The sequence below is a fragment of the Cyclopterus lumpus genome, chromosome 14 (assembly GCF_009769545.1).
Source record: "Cyclopterus lumpus isolate fCycLum1 chromosome 14, fCycLum1.pri, whole genome shotgun sequence".
NCBI lineage: Eukaryota > Metazoa > Chordata > Actinopteri > Perciformes > Cyclopteridae > Cyclopterus > Cyclopterus lumpus.
In genome coordinates, this window is record NC_046979.1 from 15,744,224 (window position 1) to 15,761,793 (window position 17,570).

The window sequence follows — 17,570 nt, forward strand, 5'->3', positions numbered from 1 at the left end:
CTCCCCATGAACTATAGCCAACCAAATACACAGGGCTGGTGCAGATGATTGGACACAGGAGGAAACAATCAGGGACAGGGCAGACAATCACAGGGACAGGAAGTGCAGAGAAACAGAGGACACAAGAGACAAGGACTTCAAAATAAAACAGGAAACACGACACAACACTACAGATCCTGACACACACAGACATACACACAGAGACATACATACATACATACATACATACATACATACATACATACATACATACATACATACATATATACACACAGATATACACACATACATACATACACACATACACACAGAGACACACATACATACATACATACATACATACATACACACATACAGACATACACACACACATACACACAGATATACACACACACAGACATACACACACACACACACACGCACATACATACATACATACACACATACATACACACATACACACATACACGCACACACATACATACATACATACATACACACATACATAAACACACACATACACACATACATACATACACACATACACACATACATACACACACACATACATACATACACACATACATACATACACACATACACACATACACACAGAGACATACATACATACACACACATACATACATACATAGACACATACATACATACACACAGAGACATACATACATACACACAGAGATATACACACACACATACATACACACATACACACATACACACACACACACATACATACATATACACACGCACATACATACATATATACACACGTACATACACACACACATACACGCACACACACATACATACATACATACACACACACACACATACACGTACACACATACATACACACATACACACATACACACACACAGACATACACTCATACATATGTATGTATGTATGTATATACATACACACATACACACATACATATGTATGTATGTATATACATACATACACACACACATACACACACATGCATACATTCACACATACATACACACATACACACATACACACATACATACATACACACATACATACATACACACATACATACACACACAGAGACATACATACATACACACACACATACACACATACACGCACACACAGAGACATACACAAACACACACACGCACATACATACACACACACATACACATACACACATACACACATACATACATACACACATACACACACACAGACATACACTCATACATATGTATGTATGTATATACATACATACACACATACATACATACATACACACACACACACACATACATACATACACACATACACACATACACACACACAGACATACACTCATACATATGTTTGTATGTATATATATACACGCATCACACATACATACATACACACACACACATGCATACATTCACACATTCACACATACACACATACACACATCACTACACAAAATCCAGATCCTGATCAAATCGAAAATTGTTCTGCAAATTAGTTTTCGTCCAATGTCACATATTTAGAATGTGTATTGATCCCAAAGTGGAGAAATTCTATGGGGAGAGCAGGGATTGAACTCAGTACCTCTCCCCCATGAACTATAGCCAACCCCCAATTTGTCACAGTTTTGAAATCTTACTTGGAGAACTTAGGTTTGTCAAAAACTCCAATACATAGTAAAGCCAGTGACTGGCAAGCAACCAAATGATAAACGCTGTTTGGTTTGAGCTTTAAAACCCATGGACCTGCATGCAGCTCATGGTTTCATTAATGTATTAAATGAAAAAGAAATTAAAGCATGGGGGTCACTTCTCATTTCTACTTGTGGTAGCTCAATATTTAACTTTATTCTCGGAAATAAAGATTTCACCAACAAAAAATCCAGGAAATCCAGTTAAGTCTTGTTGAATGACTCGATGAAAGTCCACCATCTATGTCTTAACGCCAAAGAGAGGTGGGGTTTCTTCTTCTCCCACTTCCTCTATATTTGTGGTATAAGTGGTCTGAAGATGGTGTTGAAATGGTTCACACTCTGAACTGCCACGTAGAGATAAGCGGCCGTGAGTCTTGGTGCCTGAACAAGACTCACGGCACAATGTTTCACACAATGTTTCACACAATGTTTCACACAATGTTTCACACTTTGTTTCACACAGTGTTTCACGTAGATTTTCACATAGATTTTCTCGCTTCATTCTTCTTCAGGTTGTCGGATGGAAACGCTAACAACATACCACTGTCCTTCAAGTCCTTCACTGTAATACCTGATTCTCCAATTGTTAATATATTGTTTATAAATATTAACAAACTAAGTGACTGGTGACAAAACGGCACCAGAATTGCCAACTCAGTTAAGGAGGAACACAAAATAAAATAAATTATATATATATATATATATATATATATATATATATATATATATATATATATGCATAGCTTATAGCATAATGGTGCATTGGGGCAGTCTGGGAATTTGTATGTGCCTACTGTAAACATGTTCACTGCCCTCTACACATTTAAATCATGTCTCATGCCAATGACATCATGTGCTTGTCAGAGCCTTTCTTAACAAATCCTGAGAGGTGCTGTTTTGGGCATATGTGTTACTTTTGGACCGGGCCGGTCTATTTCCAGCCTTCTAAGCTAAACTCGCCGACTGCTGTCCGTATCTTTGTATGTATCATACTAACATGATAGTAGTATCCATCTTCTCATATCATTTTCTGGAAGAACTTGAAAGAGCATATTTCGCAGTAAAAAAAGAAAGTCAAACTATTTCTTTGAAGAACTCATTTTAGGGCCTCTGCCTACGCTACTGTTAGGTTGTAGTGGATTTTATATATATTTGCACATGTAGATAAGAGAAGTTTATGTTTTAAATTAATACATAAAGAAAGATATGATAATTAATTTGGGATATTATGAGGAATATTCTGGAGGAATGTATTGTGAAACATAAGAGAGGATCACTGTTTTATTATTCTGTTTTAATGACAAATGTAATGATTAACTATGATGCATGAGAATGAATGAATGTTTTATTGTTTAGACAATAGTTAAAATGGATGCCGATTGAAACCTAATGTGTTGCTTTTATTCGGAAGGCAGGATAATAGGGTTTTATTGTGAAGGGGAACTTCCTGTCCTTGACCGGAAGAGTGAGCTTTGACCTCGCCTGTTTAGTAATTGGCGTAGCGAGTAGAACTGCGGCATCCTTTGAACTGACCAATGGAACTAACCTTTAGGTGTGAATTCATTTGCATGACCATACTAATAGCCGAGCATTTGTTCTGGGGACATGGTTCTACTGGACTGGAGACTCGAGACAGCCCCGGTCTGTGGCTCTTTGGGAGCTGCACTCCGTCTGTGGAGAGTTCCTCCTTTCTGGCCCCACGATCGTGAACGCTACATGAGTATTATCTTTGCCATTAAATATTGTTAAACTTTAACTCGAATCCTGAATTTCCTGCGGCCACGGGACCCGGAGCTTTGAACACGAATCTTACAATTTGGTGACCACCGACGTGAGCTGCTGTGGCCTCGTGGCTGAGGAACTGGGCCCGCTAGATCCACGCCTTTCCACACGATGGCCAACTCATTATCGGTAAGCTTGGAACCTGTTTCATCGAATCCTGCATAGCTTAATATAGACACTTTAGCGTGTGGATTGGTGCGGAGCTTGTTGGACCAGGCTAAAACATTTAGCGTGAAAACACGACATAGAATAAGGACTAAGCTAGGTCCGTGGTGAAGATGATGCTCATTTAGTGTTTTTATGTTTGTTTTGTGTTGTACTGTTAAATGTGTGTATATCTGTTGTAAGTCGCACGAGCATATTGAACGAGACTGGTTACGCGAAGATAGTGCCGCATTGTTCCTAAAGAGTTGAAGTCCGTGAGAGCGGCCTGCCGGAGTTTATTTATTTAAACTCCCCACAGTGAGGAGTTAGTGAGCGTTACGTAGAAGCTATTCGCCATAATCTATTGTCCGCTACAAACATTTCCGCCTTAGACTCTTTAGGGACGCACATTGAATTTAACGTCCAGTAGTCCACAATAGATAAATCGTTCCGCGACGCGACTGATTAGCAGCGTGGAGGGTTCAAGTCCCCCAGCGAAGACTGGCGCAAGAATTGATATGGGCTATTGTAAGAAATAAGATAAATAAGTTACCGTGATAAACCAGTTGTTACAAACAGGTCTGTAGAGTGAAGAGAGCAAGAGCCCCACCTACCTTGGGACCGTTTGGGACAGTTTTCTATGCAGTACAGCGTGCTATTGTTGTAAATACTGTAAATATATATATATTCCATAATTAGAAGAGACAAGCACAGGGAAGACAGGATAAGGGTAGAATAGAATCCCACTTATACCATTTTGAGCCCCTGATGAATAAGTAGTTAAACCTTTTTGAGAGAAGAGAGGAAAAAGGAGATCAGAGGACACAGACAAAGGGTTATAAAATAACCATTTTTTTTCCCCCTGCAAGACCACATGTGGGTCACAAGTGTTTAGAATACACGTCTTTGCCAGTGAAAGCCATTCACCATCAGGTTTGACACCTAGTGGTTGAACCCCCCCCACCCCCCATGGAGTGCCCTAGGGATTAACCTTATTGGCACCATCGTGTTGAATAGTGAAAGAGGACAGTGGTAAACCACTGATGCATTATTCTTTTTGATTTAAGTATTGCCAGTTTATTACAGCAATTGATTTTCTCTTTATTGCCAGTTTTTGGATTAAGAGTAATTGATTTATCGTTTGCTTTACTCATGATTGTCGGATTTTGATTAAGACATATCATTTGATTTCTCATCATTACCGGTTTTGATTAAAAGTAATTGTTTTATCGTTTGCTTTTCTCATAATTGGCGGTTTTGGTTCTCATGCCATTTGTTTTTCATTATTGGCGATTCTTTGATTAAAAGTAATTGTTTTATCGTTTGCTTTTTTCATAATTGGCAGTTTTTGTGATCATATCATTTGCTTGTTTATGCTTGGCATATTAAAAGTAATTGTTAAAAATTTGCTTAAAATAAAGTTTTTTCCCATTGATTTGGTTGAAACGCAGGAGAAGCCTGTATAAGCGTAGAACAGAGTTCCGTTTATACCAATGGGCCCCTGTTAAATAATTTGCTTATTAAAAGTACACAGGAGAAGCCTGTATAAAGTGTTGGACAGAGTCCCACTTATACTGATTGGGCCCCTAGTGATTCATTAGCATAAAATAACAAGTTTTTCCCATTTTTGACAGCTGAAGGCTGTATCATTTGCTTTGTGCTTGGCTGTGTGGACTGTACGTAATCGTTGTTCCATTTGCATAAAGTAACACATTTTTCCCATTTTTGTCTAAGGAATATTGTCCAATTGCAGTGTATAACTTTTTTCCCTTCCTAACTTGAAGTCTTTTCCCAATCGCATCACACTTGCACGTTAGACACATAGTGTGAAAATATTTTATTTTTAAATTTATTCAAAAAAATTAATTTTTAATTTTTTGGATAAATTTTAATCTGAAATTTTATTTTTCCTTCTACATTTACATTTCCTTATATAAAGCCAGTCAGTACCCATTCTCGGAAAATGTCGAGCCAACTTCAATCAAGACTCCGGTCGCTTGGATTGGAGACATCCTCTATGCTGCTATGAACCTGATAGTTCAAGCCAAAGACTGAATAAGAAGCTGAGGAAATATGTTCAGCAATGTCATACCGAGGGTTTACTTGACGTAACAACCCTGGAGGGGCCCACAGAAGACCAGAAGTTACTCTGATGAGAGTGCTCAAGCTGAAAGACAAACAGAAAGGAAAATTGGTTCACGTCCCGATCAGCAGACGTCACCAGAACCAATGAAGCCATTGTGTAGGCAAGACTGCCACGACATGGCATAGCAGTGAATGAAGACAACACTGCTCGGAGGTGCCAGGAAGAAGCAACACCCCGAAAGACCCCAAAGAAGAAACAAACAGGAATAAAGAGCTGTCGATGGAGACAGCCCCTGTACTTCTGCCATCAGCCCCAGTTCCCACCCCTTCCATCTATCCCATCATATGTTAATACCCTCCCCCGTACGCCCACAGCCCACTTAAAAGAGAAGCTCCACACACCATGGCCCCAGTAGAGAGACTATTAGGAGGCAGTGTAGAGTTTGACTCCACAGAAAGCAGAACAGTCGCAGACCTGATGAACAAGGTCGCACAGCTGCAGAGGGCATTAGCTGGCCGAGAAAAGGGCAGAGTAAGGGATGCTAGACAAAGTCAGCAAAGAGAGGAGGAAGACAGGGACCTAATGAGAAGAGAATTATGGTGGAAGAAAGGGAGGGAAAGAAAGGCAGAGGAAGGTGAACTGTCACATGCAGAGCTGTCAGAACAGGGTAAAGACAACGTCAGTCCATCACATTACCATTAAGAAAGGCTCAAAGGAAGCCCAGGAGAGGCGCCAAGTCATGACCTCCCCAATTCAGAGCGTCCCAATAGATACAAATAGGAGATAGGTCCCACCAAGATACCACTCCCTCGCTCATTAACGCCATCCCTAACCGAAAAACAGGCGATGGACGCATATGGACTGCGTCCTGGTGGCACCCCACCTCCAGCTCAGAGACCCCACCTCCAGCTCTGAGCCTCCATTCTAATCGCATGGCCAACTGCGACACCTCGGTGAAGAGGAGCCAAATCAAGGCCCCAACCCCCTCCACCCCCATCTCACAAGAAGAGGAGCCCTGCTTGACCTTTCCGGTCAATTAACTGTGCCTTGCAACTGGCGCAGAGGAGGAGACAGCCTCCAGGGATCACGACAACACCTCCCGAGGAGAGCAAAGGAAGGCATAAGCTACAAGCCTCCACCACACACTCAGATGTCAGTGGCAGCAACAAGCCCAGTGTGCTGTGAAGAAGAAGAGGGAAATGCCAGATTCAGGCACCTATCATGACATTGAGCAATGGCACACCTCAATACAAGCCATATAATCCCAGAGATACTCCCGACATGGCCAACCTAGCCAGCATCAAGCTAAAGTCAGATGAAGAAGCCATGGTGTACCTGAAGAAAGCAGCTGACGCCTGGGAATCAGCTACAGGCACCAGACATGACAGGAACCTGACATACCTGAACATGTGGAAGGCTGCTGTAATAGCAGGTCTCCCGGACAAGTTGAGTCGTGAGCAACATACGGTGGGCATAAAGAATGACACCTTTGAAGTGTGGAAGAAACACATCACACACCACATCACTCAGCACCACGAGGATGATGAAGAAGAAAAGGCAACCAAAGATGAGCTGTCAATGAGACTCCTGAAGCTACAGATAGCAAAAGAGGACACAGAGGCTGCTAAGCACGGCCCACAAGCGCGAAAGCAGATGGCTGCTGTTAGCAACCTCGTCGTCCAGATCCAGGAAGCAGTGGGCAAAGCCCTGGACCAATATAAAGAAGAGGAGAAAGACAGAGACAAGTCCAGAGGATCCAGAAGAGACAGGTGGCGAGAACCTTGTCGTATCTGTGACAGACTTGGGCACAGGGCTGAGGAATGTTACAGTCGCCCTGATGCAGCTAGAGGCAGAGGAAGCCCACAAAGAGGAGGATTTGGATGACACATTCCAAACCAGAACCAGATGCCTGCAAGAATAGTGCAGGATGAAGATTATGTGGATCTTCTATGAAGAGGCCCAGAGGGCCCGGCGCAGTGAATAATGGTTCCAAATGGGCGAGAACCTATCATCACCTGTGCCATAGTTGCCATGGATTATGACACAACATCCATATGTCATGCCAGAAGATCCCTACCGTTGCACCTACAACTACGCCGCCGCCTAAGAAGAAAAGGAGGGTGAAACTGAAGTCATCAGAACAGAAGCCATAATTGTAGGAAAAGAAGGAGTTGCAGCTGAATGTTTACTATCTGCAGACCAAAGAGACTGGTATGCACTGCAACCTGACTCTGCCCCTCACATCACACTACTGATCAGAGCAGGTCATGAAGCAAGAAACCTTGGCCAATGATGGAGAAGGTCTCAAAAGACAGGTGGATTCCTACCAAATCCCCATATCTGTCCCACCCCCCAATGGTGACTATTGGAAAAAACAGCAACACTCGTATTCCAAGGGACAACTCCGACATCTTGACCTTGACAGAAATCATGGAAGGGAACACTCAAATCATCCCTCCACTGATGAAATGTTGGAAGTACCACCACTAATATGGTCGAGAGGAGACTATGATGTTGGCCACACCACTCAACATAACGTGGTAATGACTTTGAAACCAGATCAAGACACGGTCTGGCGCTATCAATATCCGCTGCAACAAGAACAAAGAGATGGCATTCGAGAGACAATTCAAGGACAATATGAAGCAGGCTTACTCATCGACGCAGAGTCCAACTGGAATACACAGATATTACCAGTCCAAAAATCCGGTAACAGAGGCTGGAGAATGGTTCATGACCTAAGAACCGTCAACAAAGCCACAATTGCACAGAACATTCAAGTGCCAAACCCGTAATGCCACAAGGCTACAGAGATAGCCCGGGTTTGTTTAATGCAGCCCTGAAGCAAGACCTCAAAGACTTCATATTACCGGAAGACACAGTACTTGTACAGTACATGGATGATCTGCTGTTAGCTGCACCAACTGCAGCAATTTGTCTTAGAGTGACGAAAGACCTTCTAACGCTGTTAACCAAAGCAGGTTATGAGGTGAAGCGCTCAAAGACTCAGATTGCAAAAATGCAGTGTCATTCCTGGGACAACTGATCTCAGGAGACTCGTGCGCTCTGTCTGCGGGACAGAGGTCGGCCATTTTGAGTGCAGCTAAACCAAAGACAGTACAAGAGATGCTGTCATTCCTGGGCCTAACAGGCTACAGTCGACACTACGTTCCTGACTTCACGTCTCTCACACAGCCATTCAGAGACATAACTGAAGCAGGAAGCCGAAACATGGAAGCCCTGCTCACATGGACAAATGATGCAGAAGAGGCATTCGCAAAGACCAAACAAGAAGTTGGCTAAGCCTCAAAGCTGTCTACACCTGACCACAACAGGCCCTTCCATCTTGATGTTTCTGAATCAAGCGGGATAGTGTCCGCTGTTTTGTTTCAGAAAAAGGAGGGAGGAGAGAGACCTGATGTACGACAGCTCGAAGTTAGACCACATCGAAAAAGGTCAAAACAGGTTGCACAAGACACTTGGCAGTCCTGAAAAGAGCAATTGAGAAAACTGCTCATGTTGTGATGTGTCTTGAGCTCAAGGTCAACACAGAACATGGAGTTCTTGCCTAAGTTGACCTCAAGTGCATTCTCGATGACAAGATAAGATTTCAAAAGTCTTACAACAGCTAAATATCACAGTCTCATACGAGCCAAACGACATGGCCGATGGACTTAATGTGAAGATGGAAATATTGCCGCATACTCAGTCGTGCAGCAACAAGAGAAAAGACATTCAACCATTTCTGCGGAAATCATCGCACAGCCAGCATCTGCACAGCTAGCAGAAGTAGTGGCATTGACAAAAGTACAAAAGTCAATTGAAGCAATTACTGAGAGCCATCCTGCTACCACGACACGTAGCAGTGATGAAGTGTAAAGGACACCAGACCACAAAGACAAAAGTGGCAGAAGGCAACGAAGCCGCTGACCTCGCAGCAAAGAAGGAAGCAGGCTATGTGAAACAAAGGACAGACATAGCCGCACCGGAACTCCCAAAACTCGGAATAGAAGACATCAAGCTCATGCAGAAAGAAGCAGAGCAGAGCAGAATCAGTGGGACACAATGGAGCCGTCCAAAAGAAAGGACTCTGGAGATCACACGATGGACGCATAGTGGCACCTGCAAGGATGTGTCAAGGACTCATCAGACAGGCACATGGTCCCTCTCACGTGAATCCCAAAAGAACAGAGGAGGAAGTTTCCATCCTCTGGTGGCATCCTATATGACTGAGATGGTGAAACTCTATCACCATGAATGTCCCACCTGCAATGATTTTAGTATGAAAAGACCATACAGATGTCCACAAGGAGAGTTCCTAGTGCCAGATGCTCCATTCAAAGAAATATGCATCGACTACACCGATATGGGTGCAGAAAACAGGAAGAGAGGTTTCAGATACCTACTCGTGATGATCGACAGATACACCAGATGGGTGGAAGCGATCCCCTGCAAGAAAGAAGACTCAAAGACAGTCTTAAAATGGCCGAAGAAGGAACTCATCCCGAGATATGAAGTTCCAAGGAGAATAGGGTCTGACCACGGCACACACTTTGCAAACAAACACTTACAAGAGGTGGAAAGACACCTAGGAATTACACATGCACACGGAGCAGTCTATCACCCACAATCACGGGGTATAGTCGAGAGAGCTAATCGGACGATTATGTCAAAGATAGCTGAAATATGTCATGGCACAAAATACCTAGCTGCAAATATTTTTGAGAAGAAATGAGAGATTTCATTTTCTCTTTCAGTAGGTGTTCGAGCAAGAGAGGAGAGCCAGACGAATACCAGCTCGCAATCAGATCCTAGCAGGATTTGAAATAGTTAAAAGAACATAGAGTTGATCAATTACATTTAATATAATCCGCAGAGATAAATAAATTAAGAGATAAATAATTTAAAATAGATGGGATTGGACGAGTAATTAAGACTCCGTTGGACAACAGAAGCGCATTTAATAGTTGATTCCTCCCACGGGTGAGAAGCTGTTCCTCACACGGAGTTCGAGATTGCTAATCTGATCCTTGATAATTTAGTTTGAGATTGCTAGTCCGAACCTGGATAATTCAGTTCCTTAAGAAATAATTTTTGAGATAATTTTTGAGAAGATTAAAAGAAAACATAGAAATAGAATGACTACTTCTCAGACATGTTGGAGAATTGGTTCGGGAAATATGGAAATTATTTCCAAATATATTTCAGATATCCAACTTTAGTTAGAGCCGGCGCAGAAAGCTGCTCTGTGTGTTTTAATTCTTTTCCACAGCTACACTCGTCTCTCCATCGTTGACCTTCATTGTGTACCTGGCTGCCTGCTGTGATGGACCTCACCAACAGATGTGCTGCCAACAGAGGAGTATCGTGCACCTTTAACACATTGATTCAAATTATAAAAAATCACAGAAGTATGATGACAATAAAATAAATATAGTGTTTGAACTTGCTGTTTTCCTTTTACTCGAGGAAATCGAGGAATGGAGGAATGCAGAGGAGGAGACCATGGAGAAGATGAGCATGCAGAGAAAGGAGACCATGGAGGAGATGAACATGCAGAGAAAGGAGACCATCAAGAAGATGAGAGTGCAGAGAAAGAAGATGCACATAGACATATGCACAGATAGACACATATCTGATCACAACACTCCTAGACGTTAGTTACTTTGCAGAGCAGGGTCAAAAGGAGGGAGTGATATTGTTTTTTCTTCCACAGGTATTGATAATAAAGATTGTATTACAGTGATGTTTACAGTGCGGTGAAATAAAATCCAATACAAGTTGTTTATACTATGGAATAGTATAAAAGGAGGGACTGTTAGGTTGTAGTGGATTTTATATATATTTGCACATGTAGATAAGAGAAGTTTATGTTTTAAATTAATACATAAAGAAAGATATGATAATTAATTTGGGATATTATGAGGAATATTCTGGAGGAATGTATTGTGAAACATAAGAGAGGATCACTGTTTTATTATTCTGTTTTAATGACAAATGTAATGATTAACTATGATGCATGAGAATGAATGAATGTTTTATTGTTTAGACAATAGTTAAAATGGATGCCGATTGAAACCTAATGTGTTGCTTTTATTCGGAAGGCAGGATAATAGGGTTTTATTGTGAAGGGGAACTTCCTGTCCTTGACCGGAAGAGTGAGCTTTGACCTCGCCTGTTTAGTAATTGGCGTAGCGAGTAGAACTGCGGCATCCTTTGAACTGACCAATGGAACTAACCTTTAGGTGTGAATTCATTTGCATGACCATACTAATAGCCGAGCATTTGTTCTGGGGACATGGTTCTACTGGACTGGAGACTCGAGACAGCCCCGGTCTGTGGCTCTTTGGGAGCTGCACTCCGTCTGTGGAGAGTTCCTCCTTTCTGGCCCCACGATCGTGAACGCTACATGAGTATTATCTTTGCCATTAAATATTGTTAAACTTTAACTCGAATCCTGAATTTCCTGCGGCCACGGGACCCGGAGCTTTGAACACGAATCTTACACTACGCAGCGCTATATTATAATATATACGACTGTTGAAAGTCTTCCATGTCTCCGGGAGGAGCCACAGGCTTGCCTGTGCTGCCTGGAGTCGACGAGACGCAGGTGAACTTTATCTGCCCTGAATCAGAGCTCTGATAACTGGAAGGAGAATCCTTACCTAAAGACTGGACCTGTGTTTGCCTGTCATGTTGCATCTTAAGTGGGTTATTCTTCACGGTCCATTGGGTTTGATAACACCACGTGTTTGTTTCCTTCAGTTTGACTAATTCAGGTGTTAAACTGATGTTTATTTGGATATTGTCTAACTTTGTTCAGAGTTGGACGACTAATAGGCTAAGATGCGTGGAGCTTATCTGTGACGCATTTCTTTCTCTACTGTAATATACAGACCGTACATGTCAAAATAAAGTCCCTCTGTGGTTGAATCTGCTGATTTGCTGTCCATGGACTCCAGTCCTCACCAAGCAGGTTGCACCCGAAACGACTGTTCTGTACTTGAGCCTACGCCTAACAGGAAAGTCCAGTTCTCTGTCGTAGATGTCGTTTTTCTTTTTACTGCATGAGTCACATGACATCACATGCTGTACACACCTTCTCCTTGAGTGAAGCTAATTCATAAACAGAGCTGCATCAGGGTGCAGGTGCTCTGTTGGTGGGGCCATTTGGAGGAGAATCATTGTAAAGTTTGCTCATAAGAGCTTCTAAAGTGCATGATATGTCTCAATGTGACGCTGCAGCATGGTTGCTTCCCACACTGCATGCTGTCTAATATCAAGTTAGGTTTAGGCCTTTCCCCTCATTTGGCTTCTCCCAATTCTTTTGGGTTTATCAATCGGTCCATTTATTTCCTGTATCCATGTGGCTGCTGCAAAGAGTCACCCACTCTGAAGAGTCAATAAACAGAGCATTCAATGTTCAGTCCCTTTAATGGTAAGGGCGTGCACGTTACAGTACAGTTGTGACTGCAGGGGGAAGTCCAGTGAGGGGTTCATCGTGGTGCATTAGTCAAGAGTTAAATGAGGAAGTTGCACAGCTCTGTGCAAAGTGCGCTTTCTGGTCGTTGCAACAAAACAAAAAAGTCGGTAATGTTGGTGTTGAAGTAGTGCCAGTAATAACTTAAAGAGTTTTGAGTGAGATTTGGACATTTAGGATTATAGATATTATGAAATCATTGCGTGGACTGAGGTGAACTGACCGACAGACTAACTGCTGATGCTTGTTTTTTACACCGGAAAGAGCCATGGATGATCTGGATGAAAATTACAGCAAAATAGGACTCCCATTAAGAATACTGCGATATTGAATAATAAAACAGCCCATGGTACTTAATGTAAAAACTACAGCCTGAGATCGGATGAACTTTAACCCGATTGTCAAATACCGTCTAGACTCTACGTTATTTGATCAAAATAAAAAACTGTCTTGGTTTATAGTTTTCCAAAAAAACAAACATATTCATGCAGTTCCATAAGCGCGCGCTCGTCACACCAGTTGGGACACAAACGGTTTGAAAATGTCTCCTCAACCCATCGTTATCTGTGAAGCTGGGAGCCACGAAAGCCTCCAGCGGCATTTCACAACCGTGACATGGTGACACTTTATTTCCACACACTTCCTGAGAGTTATCTTCCTCGTTTTTGACTTCCTCTTTGCAGCGTCGGGCTCAGTGGTCAAACGGATCGTCTTGTGCGCGCAGTCGTCACTGTGAACGCCTGCGAGAGAGAGAGCAGCGCTGCGCTGCGCTGCGCTCTGACTCATCTGCATCGGCATCGAGAGGTCCGAGCTCCCAGGTAACAAGGTCGGTGTCTACTCTCTAAGCTGCTGTGCACGGGACGACGCCGCGTGTCATGTCTCTAAAGTGTCTTTTGATCACGTTTGCTTGGAGCGACACCATGTGTCTTTTTTTTCTTCCACAGAGCCATCTTTGACGTTTCGAGATCCGGCCCCCCAGTTAGTGTATTTGACATGCTGAGTTTGACACTCTGTATCTCCCAGTGTCAGTTTGTCAAATACCCTAAGTGAGGTGTCACTTGTCTACAAGTGTGAACCCATCCAGAGTTACTCCAGAATGACAGCGGGCTCTGATCATCACCATGTGTATTGTGCTTCGTCATCATATAATCGATTTAAATGGCATTTTTAGTCAATCGCATGCAAGTTACAAATAGGTGCAATGAATGAACCAACCAATGTTTCACTGAGATCTTTTAATAAAATGGAGGTGTGCAAATAGATTTACTGACTCCAAGAAAACCTAACTCTTGAACCAACTTTTCTTTTTCAGTGTGTTTATTTCTAGGTCTATAGCACAGCCACAACACATGTCATGTGTTATTTTCAGGAGAGGGTAAGGCGGCTCTGAAATTCCATCATTTGTTGTGGTTCCTCGGATCATTTCTATTTTTAAAAAAGTGTTTTGACACAGTTTGCATCCAGAAGGTTAATATGAAGTTATGAAACGTTGCTCCAAACACATGAGAACAACAGTACTGCTAATCTGTTGCCAGGGATCCAAATATTAAAATGCATGCTAAATGTATCTAAAATGTAGCAAATTCATGTACTGGACAAAATGATCGGTTTCTACAAGACCTAAAGGATGACCAGCCTTCTCTAAGACTGCACACATGTGAACAGTTCAGGTATTTGCCTCATTTGTCCCATTCAGTCTTTTGCTGAATGGTTTTGTTCAGCCTTGAAGTGTCCTTTCCCTGCTTTTTCATGTGGGAGCGCCTCTTTTCAATTTCCCCTGTTTGGGTGACTTTAGGGAGAGAATACATATCCAGTACCGCATGTGTCCTCTGAATCTTTTGGGGAGTTTTTGTGTGATGCCAAAAATGGGTTATACTTAGGATCTAAAGCTGCTGAATCTTATCGTCCAACTGACGGCACTTATCGGTCCACCGTGCATTTCCTGTTCCTGTGGAGACGTGCTGCATTTCCTGCATGTGTGTGAATAAATGTGTATACCCGTTTCTGCTTTTTAAAAGGTCTTAACTTACCAACTGTTGTCATAAAGGTTTGTGTGCACACTGCAACATGTGACCCAATGCTCTTGCACATCCTGCTATTTTTTGGCATATTGCATTTGACATACTATGTAATGGGAAATGCTAAAAAAATAATTCTGACATACTAGATAGTCTGGTTCGTAGAGTGCACAGTGAGTGCATGTCCTCTTCAATGCTTCCTTGCATGGGGAAACTGCTAACACATGGTGTAAATCATGGGCACTCGGTCTTGGCTTAAGTGTATTGAAATAAAATATCCAGCCCTCCATCGACCAACCCATGCTTGGTATAAACAAAAAGATGTGCAGCAGGGTTTCATCTGCACGGTGTTATGAGCAGCTTGTACATATCTAGTTCTTCAGGCACATCCATATACATGGATGAACTGGTTTGTGGCCAGTTGTTTAATTCCAATTAAACTATTTCTAAGATTTTCACCTTGTTATCTGCAGTCAAACACTGTATCATGTTGCTCCGATTCATATCCAGATAAAGTATTTTGAAGGAAGTCCAAATGTCAAGTTGTACTGTACACGGTATCCGAGTCTTGCCTGGCCTCCGAGGCGGTTGGAAATGTTCTTAAACTAACGTTGGTCTGGAGCGGGACTTCACCAGAATGTTTTAAGGCCAACAGAATAACTCTATAAGAGTCTGTAAAAGCATCCTTTGTATTTTTAGAAGAAGATCAGGTCAGCAACAGCAAACCGTGCGGTCTTATTTAAACTGTTTTCGACTCCCAGGCTGGAGGCTTTATTTGGAAATGCAATATGTTGTTCTCAGTTGATTTCATTGCACAAGAGCAAAGGGCCTCCAGTGAGGCTGCCAACTTGTACACTCCGGTGTTTTTAAATGTGCTGAAACATCCGTTTCCAAGATGAAGTCTAAACCGCACCTGCAGTACAACCTGGCATCATGGGGAATTGCAGGACAAATGTGTGACAGACTGGAACTGTCTGTCACACATTTGTTTATGAGAAGTTTGAACACGAACTCCAAAGGTATCCGTTTCCAACCACCACTCCATTCCTAGCTTCTCCATATTTCTTCTTTATTTCCCGATGTAATTTGACCAGTAAGTAGTGCTAGAGCTCTATTCTTTGATTTCTAAGAATGAGGCCAGCTTCACATTAAAGAGCCTGATATTGAACCCAGTTCATTAATATAGATTCAGCTTGTTGAGATGATTATTCTTTACTGGAGAGAGAAGCTCACATCCACAACACGAGTTAGATCAACGCTACCACATCAAGTATCTTCTTCTTTGTTGATGGAGATAAAGTACACAATTGGTTGTTAATGGCAACGGCTATGTCAACTGTTGGTGGGAGAGGAATGTACATCCTTGTGTTAAAGTGTGTGTGTAAAAGTGTGTTGGAGATATCTTAATGAGATACAAATAGCTATGGGTTCTGAACCATTTTCTGTAGTTTTTATTAGTCATTTTTATTTTATCTACTCATTCATTCATGTGCAATATCAATATGAGTGTATTCCACAATATATATATTTCCTATTTCATTTGTGCAATAATGTGAACTCAACCATTCAGTCAGTTCGTATCTTATTGTAGTTTTCATTAGTTTTACGGTTCACTTATTTATCATACCTTTACTGTTTGATATCTTATTTATTGTCATTGTTTTTTTTTATATTTGCCGTTTCACTATGCCCTTTGCTTTTGGAATACTATAAATGCCCCAGCTGTGGAACTAATAAATGATAATCTTATTTCATCCTATCTAATTAATATGGTCTGCAAGCCACTCAAGCGTCCGGGGATTGTTCAGCACGAGTTTTGAGTAAGTGCTCATAATTTTTATAAACCTTTTTGAGATTAATTTATTGTTGAAAAAGAAGTAAAAAAAAGCTTCAAAAGAACTCCTGATAAGTGGTGCAGATGTATTGTGTTATACAAGGCAAACAAAAACGTTATTTAGGGAAATGCACGTGCATGATGAGGCTAACTAGTCTGACTATGAGACGCATATTACTCATAACTTTAACGCATTGATGTTTCACCATACAGAGCCACGCCAGGTCCAAATTATTTTATAATATCCGATAAATCAGGTTTTTATTTTTGAGAAGATTCAATGTAAACATGTATGCATTTAAAACACATAACATATTTTCATCCATGAGAGGAAGGCTAAAGTGATCATATTGTACGTGAATAAAGTGGTCAAGTCAGCCGTTATGGTTCCAGGTTTCTTTTGCTTGCAACCAATTCTAATGATCTAAACACAGAAAACAGACACATGCAATACAAAGTAGGAATAAACAAAAAAAACACTGCATTCCACAATAAAAACTGCTAAAATAATTATT

The 17,570-nt window shown here is 41.7% G+C and overlaps 1 long non-coding RNA gene across 1 annotated transcript; it reads left to right on the forward strand.

Annotated features, from left to right (window-relative positions):
• Positions 1-13,879: 13,879 nt before the first annotated feature.
• Positions 13,880-16,975, forward strand: LOC117743261. The gene is made up of 2 exons (XR_004611090.1): positions 13,880-14,029; positions 14,148-16,975. It is a non-coding gene; the product is annotated as an uncharacterized LOC117743261 (long non-coding RNA).
• The last annotated feature ends 595 nt before the right edge of the window (positions 16,976-17,570 follow it).